The sequence below is a fragment of the Mesoplodon densirostris genome, chromosome 18 (assembly GCF_025265405.1).
Source record: "Mesoplodon densirostris isolate mMesDen1 chromosome 18, mMesDen1 primary haplotype, whole genome shotgun sequence".
In the NCBI taxonomy this organism is placed as follows: Eukaryota; Metazoa; Chordata; class Mammalia; order Artiodactyla; family Ziphiidae; genus Mesoplodon; species Mesoplodon densirostris.
Genome location: NC_082678.1, coordinates 27,958,515 through 27,972,037, shown reverse-complemented (window position 1 = coordinate 27,972,037; position 13,523 = coordinate 27,958,515).

Here is a 13,523-nt window from a genome sequence, read left to right as displayed (position 1 = left end):
TGGCAGTTGCTTGGGGGGCGGTGTGGTGTGCAGGGGTGCGCATGCGCACATGACCACTCTCTCCTGGCCAAGTAGTGCCGGAGGAGGGGTGGTCGCCCAGGCTGTGCCTCTGCCACACGCACACGCCAACCAAGCCGGGGTTGGGCGCTACCTCCCCTCGGTTGATGTCTTCAGGGCACAAGGCTCCGAGATCTCCATTGTGATTGCCGTCCCCAGTAGAATATTTGCTTCTAAAAGGCACAGGGCAGTACGTGGTTTCCGCCTGACATTCCATATGTGGTTTCCACCTGACATGCCGTACGCAGTAGATGTATGTTTCTTCCTCTCCCTTTCACCAAGGAAAAAAAACCGAGTGGGGTGCTTGAAAAAATAACATCTAAAACTGTCCCCTTCCCATCTTACACGACTGTAGGTTTCTGGTCAGCCCCTTAAAACATCCTCAGAATAGCAAATTAAGCCTCAAAGAAAATAAATCGTAATTTTGTGAACAATGCGATTCTTTGATTTGAGGTGCAAAATTACGGGACCAAAGAGCTTTAATTGCCATTTTATGTATTAGTCATTTCGCAGAGCCTTGTGGTCATAAACACACCCCACGTGCACCGACAGACACAGGCCGGAGTCCGGGGTCACTTCCCCCGTGGCTCTCCTAGCTCTTCCAGCCTGGCTTAGCTCTACTGTGGGCCCGGGTCTGCGTGTCCGAATCCCACAGACCTCCCCAGGGTCTGATTTCCCAGGAACGAAGGCTGGAAAGGGGCCAGTTAAGGAAACAGAGCAGAACAGAGCGAGAACACAAACGTACCCACACAGTTTCCTTTATTGTCCACTCTACCCACTTAATTCTTGTTTTTAATTTTAATTATTTATTTTTTTAACATATGATTTGATGTTTTTTGTCTCCATCCTTAAGATTTTTATTTTAAGGACAGCAAAGCAGAGAAAAACACAGCCAGGTCCTCTCTAACTGCCTTAACTCCGTTACAGGCCAGAGGACATTCGCATTTCTAGGTATGGAGTGTGACAATAACAATGACTTTGACATCGCCAGCATGAAAGCACTGGACAATAAGCTGTGCTCTGCGGTCTGCTTACCCGGTGAGTGGCAGTCTGCTGAACATGAACTTGGTGGGAGACGCTCCCCTGCTCGCACCCCTGCTCTCACCCTGGGACACCCATCTCCTGCCCTGCAGTTCCTGCAAGAAGGCATGGGCTTTGCTAAGGTGCTGGGAGCCAGTTGCTGAAAGGAAGTGAGGCGGCCTCGGGAGAGTCCTTGGGCAAAGAGCGACTCTGCTCTAAGCGAAACTATTTGGGCATGGAGAAAGGCACAAAAATACCTCCAAAGCCTTCCAATTTGACCTGGCCGTGTCCTCTCCATCATGATCTTGCAGATCTCATGGCAGGGGGCCTGGTCTTGTTTCCATCAACAGGCAGTTTAAGGCAGACACGGCGTCTGTGATAAGGTCTTGGAAAGAGAGCCTGAGCCCTTGAAAAGGGAACCTGTAGCCCCTCAGAGGAGAGTGGTTAGTTAGGATCAGAGAGGAATTTCAAAGGCTGCATTTTATAGACTAGCTCTGTGACCCAGTGAGCCCTGGGCCACCACCAGTTGCCTTGTGCTCCCTAGATTTGGATCCCAAAGGAACGATCAGGGGTCGAGGGTGACTCTTCTCCCTGGAGCCCTAACTCTGTAAATTCAATCAGGGCCATCAACGTGCCCCTTATTCCTTCTCATGACACTAAACTGAATCCGGGATGAGTTCTCAGGAGGAGCCCACCTGTCAGTCACACTCTGGGCACTGATGTCCCCCTGCTCCATGCTCACCAAGGGCTTCACCAACCATGGCTCTAAAGCCACGTCTTGCCCGGTGGACTAGGTCGAAATTGCCCCTTCTGGGTTCACGGCAGAGACTGCCTTCATGTTGCATGGTTTGTAATCTCTTAAACATGCCCTGGACATGTTTAAGCTTCAGGACAGCCACGTCCCATCGTGGGTCCAGTGCTTTACTCCCTTGGCAACGTGGCTACAGGTGCTGGAGGGACACAAACTCCTGTGGTTGCCACTCTCCATCAGCTTGCAAAAGACCCAGGTCCTCACCCCTCTGGCCCCATGCAGGCTTGTGGGGGAGGAAGCCGTAATCCCCAGAGACACCTCCCACGGCCTTCCCAGGGGCTCGCCAGCCTTTCCACTTAGCGTTGACCCAGCCAGGCCTGGGCCAGAGCGGCTGAGGTCCAGGGTACACTTCACTTCCTGCCTTCCCACTCTTTACCTGGCTTCTGTCTGTCCATTGGTTTCTCATGTCTTTTTGCCAAATGTACGTCTGTCTGTCCAGTTTGTTTATTTTGAAACTCATTTAGGTTATCCAGACTTCGTGTGAAAGTTCATGTTCACCCACACCCAACCCCAAGCTTGCTGGGCACGCGCACATCCGAGGGGCCCTCGCTGAGGCTTCCATTCCTAACTGGCAAGAGCCTGTATTTAATATGCTGAAATTTTCCAGGAAAAAAAATATTTGTGAGACTAGATTAATCCCTGTTCCACAAAAGCAGGGATGCTTCTGTGGCAAAGGTTACAGGCAGGATTTGTTTTGGTCACTAGTTGGGGAAGACGCCATCTCTGCCCTCACTCCGCCCTGAGTCTGGGGCAGCGGTGCCGGCCAGCCGCTCACTGGGCTTCAAGAGAGGAATCTAGGCTCCTGCCTCCCCGCAGTGGACGCCCACCAACCCCCGAGTTTGGCAGAGAGAGCTCCTGGGAATTGTTTCAGCCACCCATGCTGTTGGAAACTGACCCCAGGCCTTGTGCTTCCTCCTCTCCCTAACTCCTTCGGGCCAACCTGCTGGTGGATGTTTATTCCACTCTGGGATGGCGGCAGGGGAGCGACACCTGGAAGGAAAACAATGCCTGGGCTTCTTTACAGTGATCTCGGGAGCCAGCCATTCTCAGATTAAACTGGCTTCACCGTTCAGGCCAGACATGAAACCGAATGACAGTGGCGGCTGCCGGGAGAGGGAGTTGAGGGTCGCATCGTAGCCTCACCCCGAGGTCTCAAGGGCTCTTACGGGAGAAGGAAAGTGCATCTGCTCTCTTGGTAAAAGGTTTCTCGGGTTCTGCTGTTAGCGTCACACTGGTAATAAAGAGCTGGGGAACTCTCTGGAAGCATCTGTCGGGTTAATGTCAGGTTAATGACAGGAGCATCCACTGTGGTAGTTCCCGTGGAATCAACAGACCTCACCACGCTCAGCTGTAAGTTCAAAGTTCCATCCTATGACTGAGGTGCCTCAGGCTGGCTTGGCCGTCAGGACAGCTTCTCAGGCACTCGGTCTCCCTCTCCACGCTGTTTCCCTCCCCACACGGATGCCACTCCCCTCACGGAGCGCCCACAAGGAGGGAGCCCGGGGAGCATCCCATGGTCCACCCTCCCCAGGCCCAAAGGTGCTCTGCCAGGAGCCCCAGCTGGTGGCAAGTATGGCTCAGGTCCCCATCCTCGCTGCTCTCATCACCCTTGTGGGAGTGATGCTGAGAAAGGACCCGTGTCATTCCAGCACCTCTTCCCCTAAGAAGCCTCTGGGTCTTCTTTGGCCCCAAGACCAATGCGGTGCGGCGGGGGGCGGGGAGGCGATGGTATGTTCTGAGATTGTTCTGCAAGGTTCACAAAGGGAGGAAATCTGAGTTGACCATTGTAGGTGGTGAGCCGATTAGAATCACGAGGCCGTGCTAGGTAGACGGGCCTCCAAGGAATCTGATGGAGTATCACACAGGCGGCAGGATAGTGGCCAGGGGACCAGTGACAATTCTGTGAAAAGGCTCTGGGGCGTGTGATGGGAAAAAGCAAAGATAATTTGAGTTTATTAGTGGAAATACAAATGTTTTTGTTTTGTTTTGTTTTGTTTTTTGTGGTACGTGGGCCTCTCACTGTTGTGGCCTCTCCCGTTGCAGAGCACAGGCTCCGGACGCACCGGCTCAACGGCCATGGCTCATGGGCCAAGCCGCTCCGTGGCATGTGGGATCTTCCCGGACCGGGGCACGAACCCATGTCCCCTGCATCGGCAGGCGGACTCTCAACCAAGGGTAAGCTGTGAAAAGGCAAAAGAGAGGCATGGACATATATACACTACCAAACGTAAGGTAGATAGATAGTGGGAAGCAGCCGCAGAGCACAGGGAGATCAGCTCGGTGCTTTGTGACCGCCTGGAGGGGTGGGATGGGGAGGGTGGGAGGGAGGGAGGTGCATGAGGGAAGGGATGTGGGAACAGATGTATATGTATGACTGATTCACTTTGTTATAAAGCAGAAACTAATAAAAAATAAAAATAAAATAAAAATTAAAATAAAAACAATAAATACTTGGGAAGAAAAAAAAAAACTTTGACTCAAGACAAGCTGGACATGGAGGAGTGAGAGAGGGCAAGGGGTAGAGGGAAAGACATGTTTCTGCGTGGGGGCTGGTGTACCATCCCCCGGGCACAGCTCCTGCGCAGAGGCTTGATATGGAGCCCTCACCTCCACCCACCCACAGCAATCAGAGAAGAAAAGGAAATAAAAGGAATCCAAATTGGAAAAGAAGATGTAAAGCTGTCACTGTTTGCAGATGACATGATACTAGACATAGAGAATCCTAAAGATGCTACCAGAAAAACTACTAGAGCTAATCAATGTATTTGGTAAAGTAGGATACAAAATTAATGCACAGAAATCTCTGGCATTCCCGTACACTAATGATGAAGAATCTGAAAGTGAAATCAAGAAAACACTCCCGTTTACCATTGCAACAAAAAGAATAAAATACCTAAGAATAAACCTACCTAAGGAGACAAAAGACCTGTATGCAGAAAATTATAAGACACTGATGAAAGAAATTAAAGATGATACAAATAGATGGAGAGATATACCATGCTCCTGGATTGGAAGAATCGATATCGTGAAAATGACTCTACTACCCAAAGCAATCTACAGGTTCAATGCAATCCCTATCAAACTTCCACTGGCATTTTTCACAGAACTGGAACAAAACATTTCAAACTTTGTTTGGAAAAACAAAAGACTCCGAATAGCCAAAGCAATCTTGAGAACGAAAAACGGAGCATTTTTCACAGAACTGGAACAAAACATTTCAAACTTTGTTTGGAAAAACAAAAGACTCCGAATAGCCAAAGCAATCTTGAGAACGAAAAACGGAGCTGGAGGAATCAGGCTCCCTGACTTCAGACTACACTACAAAGCTACAGTAATCAAGACAGTGTTTTACTGGCACAAAACCAGAAAGATAGATCAATGGAACAGGATAGAAAGCCCGGAGATAAACCCACGCACATATGGTCAACTGATCTTTGATCAAGGAGGCAGGAATGTACAGTGGAGAAAGGACAGCCTCTTCAATAAGTGGTGCTGGGAAAACTGGACAGGGACATGTAAAAGTATGAGATTAGATCATTCCCTAACACCATACACAAAAATAAGCTCAAAATGGATTAAAGACCTCAATGTAAGGCCAGAAACTATCAAAGTCTTAGAGGAAAACATAGGCAGAACACTCTATGACATAAATCACAGCAAGATCCTTTTGGACCCACCTCCTAGAGAAATGGAAATAAAAACAAAGATAAACAAATGGGACCTAATGAAACTTCAAAGCTTTTGCACAGCAAAGGAAACCATAAACAAGACCAAAAGACAACCCTCAGAATGGGAGAAAATATTTGCAAATGAAGCAACTGACAAAGGATTAATCTCCAAAATTTAAAAACAGCTCATGCAGCTCAATAGCAAAAAAACAAACAACCCAATCCAAAATTGGGCAGAAGACTTAAATAGGCATTTCTCCAAAGAAGATATACAGACTGCCAACAAACACATGAAAGAATGCTCAACATCATTAATCATTAGAGAAATGCAAATCAAAACTACAATGAGATATCATCTCACACCAGTCAGAATGGCCATCATCAAGAAATCTAGAAACAATAAATGCTGGAGAGGGTGTGGAGAAAAGGGAACACTCTTGCACTGCTGGTGGGAATGTGAATTGGTACAGCCACTACGGAGAACAGTATGGAGGTTCCCTAAAAGACTAAAAATCGAACCACCATATGACCCAGCAATCCCACCACTAGGCATATACCCTGAGAAAACCATAATTCAAAAAGAGGCATGTACCAGAATGTTCATTGCAGCTCTATTCACACTAGCCCGGAGATGGAAACAACCTAAGTGTCCATCATCGGATGAATGGATAAAGAAGATGTGGCACATATATACAATGGAATATTACTCAGCCATAAAAAGAAACGAAACTGAGCTCTTTGTAATGAGGTGGATAGACCTAGAGTCTGTCATACAGAGTGAAGTAAGTCAGAAAGAGAAAGACAAATACCGTATGCTAACACATATATATGGAATTTTAAAAAAACGTCATGAAGAACCTAGGGGTAAAACAGGAATAAAGTCACAGACCTACTTGAGAATGGACTTGAGGATATGGGGAGGGGGAAGGGTAAGCTGTGACAAAGCGAAAGAGAGGCATGGACATATATACACTACCAAACGTAAGGTAGATAGATAGTGGGAAGCAGCCGCAGAGCACAGGGAGATCAGCTCGGTGCTTTGTGACCGCCTGGAGGGGTGGGATGGGGAGGGTGGGAGGGAGGGAGGTGCATGAGGGAAGGGATGTGGGAACAGATGTATATGTATGACTGATTCACTTTGTTATAAAGCAGAAACTAATAAAAAATAAAAATAAAATAAAAATAAAAACAATAAATACTTGGGAAGAAAAAAAAAACTTTGACTCAATACAAGCTGGACATGGAGGAGTGAGAGAGGGCAAGGGGTAGAGGGAAAGACATGTTTCTGGGTGGGAGCTGGTGTACCATCCCCCGGGCACAGCTCCTGCGCAGAGGCCTGATAAGGAGCCCTCACCTCCACCCACCCCCTTCAACCAGAGAACTTCCAACTGCAGCTCCTCAGTAATTGAAGAGCAGGAAAGCTGGTGACTGGAGAGAGGCTGGGGGAGGGGAGGAGGAAGGACCACAGTCCACCGTTAGTCCGTCACTTAAAGGCTGGTGAAATTAATGGGGCAAATGACCCCAGTCAAAGAATTTGGCAAGTCCACGGCTTTCCTGGGTTTCACCCAGCGGCTCTGTTTCCTCGGCTATCTGGAAAGGAGGGAGAGCACTTGCGAAGAAGCCTCTGGAATGTCAGCTTCTGGGAATCTTGCTGAGGACGGGGCGGGGAGGGAGCGCTTACCGGGAAACACTGGAATACCCTAGCCGCCTTGGGGTGCCTGCGACCGGGGCTGCGGTTTCTGCGGACCTGAGCGGCAGGTGGCATCAGAGAGTCAGACCTGCTTGCGGGCACCAAGACGACACTCGGTCGGGAGACCGGGACAGGCCGCAGAAACGTGAGCAAGTGCCACTCGCAGCCCAGAGGAGAGGAAAGGAAAGCCCCAAGCATGCACCCAGCCCTGGCCCCCACGCCACGGGCTGCGTCCCAGGAGCCGTCGCCACCTCTGAGCAGCCCAGATGGGAAGGGGGTGGGGCGGAGGACGGTTCCCGCGGCGAACTGCTCGCCGAGGGCCCCGGGGCCTCTGCGGGAGCGCCAAGCCGCGCGCCTCTCCGAGCCCTGCGCGGGGCCCTCGGGCGGGAATGCGCGGAGCCGGGACGCGGTGGCGGGTAGGGGGCTGGGTCGCGCGCGGGAGAGGGCGGCAGGAGGGAGCTGGAAGAGAGTTACCGCGTGAGAGAGCGGTTAAGAGCGCGCGGTCTCTTTGGAGATGCCCTGGCCAATGGCAGAAGCGGAAGCTGTTTATATGGGCGGGGCGTCGCCACGGCAGCAGGAGACGCCTTGCGAGCGGCTACTGAGTGCCGGTCCCCGGCCGCTGGCTTTCAGAGAGGCGCCGTTGGGCGTGAGTGGCGACGAGGATTGCTGGCTGGGCCCTCGAGCTGGGAGCAGAGAGCCGCGGTGAGGGTGGGCGGTGGGAGGAATTTCTTTGAGAACCTTCCTTTGGCCCGGGCTGCGCTCTGAGCCAGGTAAGGGACGGGGAGGGCTGCAGGCCGTGGGAAGGGAGGGCGTCAGTACCAGCCCGCTCTCCCATCCGTCCCCGACGGAAGTGGTGGGCCCGGGGACTGACATCAGAGGCGTTTGGGGGACACTCACTTCCCACCCCCTTATAACTCTCTGTATTGTTTCCTTCCTTCCCCTTGATCCCCATCCTAATATCCCTTTTCAAAGATCAGACGACCTCCCCCGCCCCCCGACCCGTCGTACTGCCCTCCTGGACTCTCTCGCCCCATTTCCATTGGTTGTGGACGGAGAGAGGGGGGTTAATTCCCCGCTTTGAGGGAGAAAGGGGTGGCCTCGCATGCCCCTACACTCTTCCCTCGTTTGGCTAATTAAGTCTCCTCTAAAAGATCCAAGAGGAAAAGAGCGAGGCGAACCCCCTGTGGGTCGGACCCCCGGGCACACCTTCTGTTTCCCAGACCTCGGCAGTAAAAGATCCTCCCCAGCTGCAGGAAGGATTTTAGTAAGAGCCTCCCCCCTCGCCCACACTCTCCCCTCGGGGGTGGGGAAAGAGGGCTCAGTTCCCGCTCTGGTCCCCGCAGGCACCACACTCCGTTTGGAGGAGGCTACCCCCGGATCGCGGGATGGAAGCCCGCTTCCGGGAGGCTGCGTAACTGAAGCGGCGGGAGTCAGCGGGCCGGAGAGCTCGGCGGCCACCCTCGGCTCGGCTCGTGGATGTTGACAGCCCCCTCGGAGAGTCCCCGCAGATATGGCGGAGAGCTGGCTACGCGTCTCGGGAGCAGGGGCAGCGGAGGAGGCCGGACCGGAAGGCGGCCTGGAGGAGTCCAACGCCCTGAATGACAGCCTGACCAGCCTGCAGTGGCTGCAGGACTTCTCCTTTCTCAACGCCGAGGTCCCCGCCCTGCCTTCGGCGGACACCGACCCCCACGGCTACCACGAGCTGTCAGGCTCGGCCGAGCCGGGGTCTCCCCTGGTGGCGGACCCCGCCTGCCTGGGGCAGCCGCACACACCCGGCAAGCCCACGTCCTTGTGCACGCCGCGGAGCGCCCCCTCGGGGCTGGAGGCCTCGCCTCCCAACGACGTGGACTACGCCACCAACCCGCACGTGAAGCCGCCCTACTCGTATGCCATGCTCATCTGCATGGCCATGCAGGCCAGCAAGGCCACCAAGATCACCCTGTCGGCCATCTACAAGTGGATCACGGACAGTTTCTGTTACTTCCGCCACGCTGATCCCACCTGGCAGGTAGGGAGGCACTCCCTCCCTCCCTCCCCATGCCCGCGCGGACTGGACTCACATCCCAGATCCGCAGGCCAAGTAGGCGCGGTACGGCCAGGGCCCCGAGAGAGGAAGGCCGTCCAGGAAGGACCTCAAGGGAGCCCAGTGCTTGGACTGCTGCCCCTTTGACTTCAGAGACGGAGGAGGGAGGATGTTCAGAGGGCTGTAGGGGTGCCGACCTAGAGGTTCAAGTGGAAAGAACTTGTCACTCATCCGGCAGGCTCAGCCCAAAGACCAGGGCTGAACTATGCGTGGACACAGCCCCCCAGGGTAGGTTGATGGACTGAGGGACACATTTTTGTCCCAAGTCCTGGAATTCCTCGACACTACCCTCCTCAAGGTCAGTTTGTCAGGGCCTGACTGGAGGCAGAGCATCGTTCCTGCCAGGCTCTGCATCCCGCCTGCTTTCAGTTGGCTGGAGGGGCTCTGGGAAGGGAGAGGGGCGTGCTGCAGGGTGTGAAGGCCATCTGTGTCCCAGTGGAAGGGCTCCGGGGCCTTCCGAAAGCTGCCGTGCCAGCCCCCACCCCAAGCCCTCCCTAGTTTCCTGCCTACACTCCTCCCCCTCTTCTCATCAACCTCCCTGGGGGGACAATTACCTCAGCCACGTGCTTTCCACAGGGGCTCTTTCCTCCCACACTGGCTTCATGTTCCAAGTCTCCGGAACCTGGCACAGAGCAGCCAAGGGGCCCAGACCACCATGTAAATCTCCCAGTCTTGCCAGGGGGCACTACTCACCTGCCGGCCCCAACCACCAGGCCCCAGACCCCTGTGCCCCAGCGTGGTTTGGACTGTGCACCCAGGCGTGAACAAGGCAGGGTGGTGATTCAGGCTGGGCACACACTGCCCTGAGCCTCTTCGACCATCAGGATGAGGGGCTACTTGGGGACAGAGACCCTGAGGATGCACAGATCCTTCCCTGTGGCACAGGTCACAGGATCAGAGTTCCTGTGATCACACCTATTCCACGTTTGCTTGGGCCCTGACCCTGGGGCAGGTACCATTTGTAACCTTGGTGAGAAAGCAGAGACCCTCCACCACCCCCCACCCCACCCCAAGCCTGAGAGGCCCCAGGAATGAGCGCTATGCTCTTGGCTGGGTAATAATCAACTGAGGCCTCAGAGCCTGGGGTGGGAGGAGGGGGACATGGTGGGTGAGGGCCCAGGCCAGCAGCCGGCTCTAGAAACAAGGAAAGTCATCAGATCCTCCCACACTTCATCCCCCCCGCCACACACACCCCCTCACACCCACTCACTCATTTCACAAACAGAGAAGGCCAGCCAGGCCCAGGCAGAGGGAGATGGCCGTCCAGGACCTGGGGGAGCCAAGGCCTTTGAGCAGAGGCCGCAAGCAGCGGGGTAAGGGAGGGAGGGCAGGACAGGCTGGCACTGAGAGCCACCCTGCGGCTCAGGGCTCGGATGACTGAGCAGGCAGATATCCTGGCAAAAGGGAACAAAAGCCCCCGACAGCACTCCCAGCTCCTGGTGCCCCGTGGCTGGTGTCCCAGAGCCTCCCGCTCGGAGCAGCGCCTCTGTCTCCCCTGCCCCCATCGGAGAGAAGGTGGCGGTGGGACTGGCAGTGGCGCTAGGAGCCCCCCATCACTGACCCCACCCACTCTCCCAGCTGTCTTCCTTCTCTCCTATCTCCCTGTGTCCAGAACTCCATCCGCCACAACCTGTCCCTGAAGAAGGGCTTCATCAAGATGCCCCGGGAGAAAGACGAGCCAGGCAAGGGGGGCTTCTGGCGCATCGACCCCCAGTACGCCGAGCGGCTGCTGAGTGGGACCTTGAAGAAGCGGCGGCTGCCCCCAGTCCACATCCACCCGGCCTTTGCCCGCCAGGCCGCGCCAGAGCCCAGCGCCGCCCCATGGGCCGGGTCACTGACCGTGAGCACCGAGGCCCAGCAGCTGCTGCGGGAGTTCGAGGAGGCCACTGGGGAGGCGGGCTGGGGTGCAGGCGAGGGCAGGCTGGGGCGTAAGCGTCAACAGCCGCTGCCCAAGCAGGAGGCCAAGGTCCCGCGGCCCTCCAGCCCCCTGCTGCTGACCCCGGAGGAGCAGGGTGAGCTGGAACCCCTCAAGGGCAACTTTGACTGGGAGGCCATCTTGGACGCTGGCACGCTGGACGGGGAGCTGGGCACGCTGGAGACCTCGGAGCTGATCCCGCCGCTGAGCCCTGCCTCCCACGGGGACGTGGACCTCACCATCCATGGCCACCACATCGACTGCCCTGTTACCTGGGGGCCTCCAGTGGAGCAGGCTACCGACAGCCTGGACTTCGATGAGACCTTCCTGGCCACATCCTTCCTGGAGCACCCCTGGGACGAGAGCACCCGTAGCTCCCTGCCCCCCGAGCCCCTCTTTGAGGCCGGGGATGCCACACTGGCCTCTGACCTGCATGACTGGGCCAGCCTGGGCGCCTTCTTGTAAGAAGCCAGGCCCTGCCCCACCTCCAGACAGCACCGAAGTCTGGGCCCAGACTGCCCCCCTCCCTGCCAGTGCAGGCCCATGGACACCCTACCGCCCAGGCAGGGGCTGGGCCAGGTCACCCCACCAGGCCACACGGCCCCCAGCCCAGGCCATCCTCAGATTCTAGTCCAGCAGGCTGAGAATTGGGGCCCAGGACCAAAATTGCTGCCTCCGCTCCCCAGCCCCCCATACACACAGTGTTTCATGGATCCACTTCTTCCCTGCCCCAGAGACACGCTAAGGGCCCTGCACTATGAGAGCTGCGGCTTGGAGGGGCCCTGGCCAAGCTGGAAACATCAGTACGGGGCCCGCCCCGAACACCTTAGCTTCTGAAGCTTCTCTCTCTCCTGCTCTCCTCCCCAGGTCTCTATCCAGAGCAAGTTCCCAGGTACAACACATGCTGATTAGGTGACTGCAAATTAACACCCAAGAGGCCTCTCCCGGCAGTCTGTGAGGAGGAGCTAGGCGGAGGGGGGAAGAGAGAGGAGACAGAAAGGAGGCCGGGGTGCCGGGTGGAACCAGGAGATTTTCTAAGGCCTCTGGGATCTTCTGGCTTCATCCCTAGAGGTGGGGCAGAGGGTATGTGTCCCTAATCTTTGAGCCCAACTTGAGGCTGAGAGCAGCGGGGAGATGGGGATCTGGGGGTTAGGGGCTGGGGCAGCCAAGCTGCAGAGGGAAAGGGGACAGACAGACTAATGTAGTGAGTGTAGCTATAGCTGAGGCTTAACTGGGAGGGACGCAGTGCTTGCTAGAACCACTGGGACCAGGAATGGGGGGATGGCCCCGTGCCCTTGCTTGCACTCCTGCAGGGGAGTGTCTTGCTCCACCATAAACGCCCTGGCCTGCATCCCACATCCACTCTCCTAACCCGTCGGGCATTTTAACCTTTTTCATAGAAAGTTATTTACAATAAAAACATTTTTAAAAATAAAGTTTTAAAAAGTCTCAAAATGGACCTGCTTGCAACTTTCTCTGGGGAAAAGCATGGGCCAGTTTTGGGGAGGCCACGGCCCAAGGGGGAATGGCTGGGAGGAAGATGGGGGGCACCAAAGGCCTGCAGAGTGTCCCCTGATGCACTCCTCATGATCTCTGGGTGCCCAGAGAGAAAGGGGGTGAGAGGCGGCCCTCGGGGGTCCCCTGCAGCCAGGGCCTCGGCACCTCTATATGTGCAATGGGGAGACTGTACCCACAGCCCCGAGGAGCAGGCGGCAAAGGAGGCCCAGCCCCCTCCCTGGCCCTGGGGACTCACTCACAAAGGCCGTTCTTGCCCAGGGCTCGGCTCACGTTCCCCACCTCGCCCAAGTTGAGGGCCTGCCCAGACTCACCTGCGGTCCTCGCCTGGGCCTGTCTCCAGCTCCTCCCTCCCTTGGTCCCTTCCTGAAGGGACAGGGTGTGAGGTCAGAGGGCCCCAGCCCCTGGGGCCCCACTTGCCACCCTGGGGTTCATTCACCCCGCCCAGGGCCTTCCCTCCAATGCAGGTTGGGGCTGAGGGAGGCCATCAGGGCAGACGGAAGACAGGGTGCCTAGACCCTACAGCTCCAGCCTGTGCGGAATCAACGTACCAGAGTTCTGATGGGGAAACTGAGGCACAGCAAATATGTGACACTCAGCAGGCACCTTTCAACCCCCTCACCCCAGCTTTGCCGGGAACCCATCTCTCCCCCGAGCCCGCACCTGGCCCCGCCAGCACGTCCTTGTGGTGCACAGCCCCTTCCCCCAGCACTCACGTGCACGTGCGCACAGACACACACACACACACACACACACACACACAC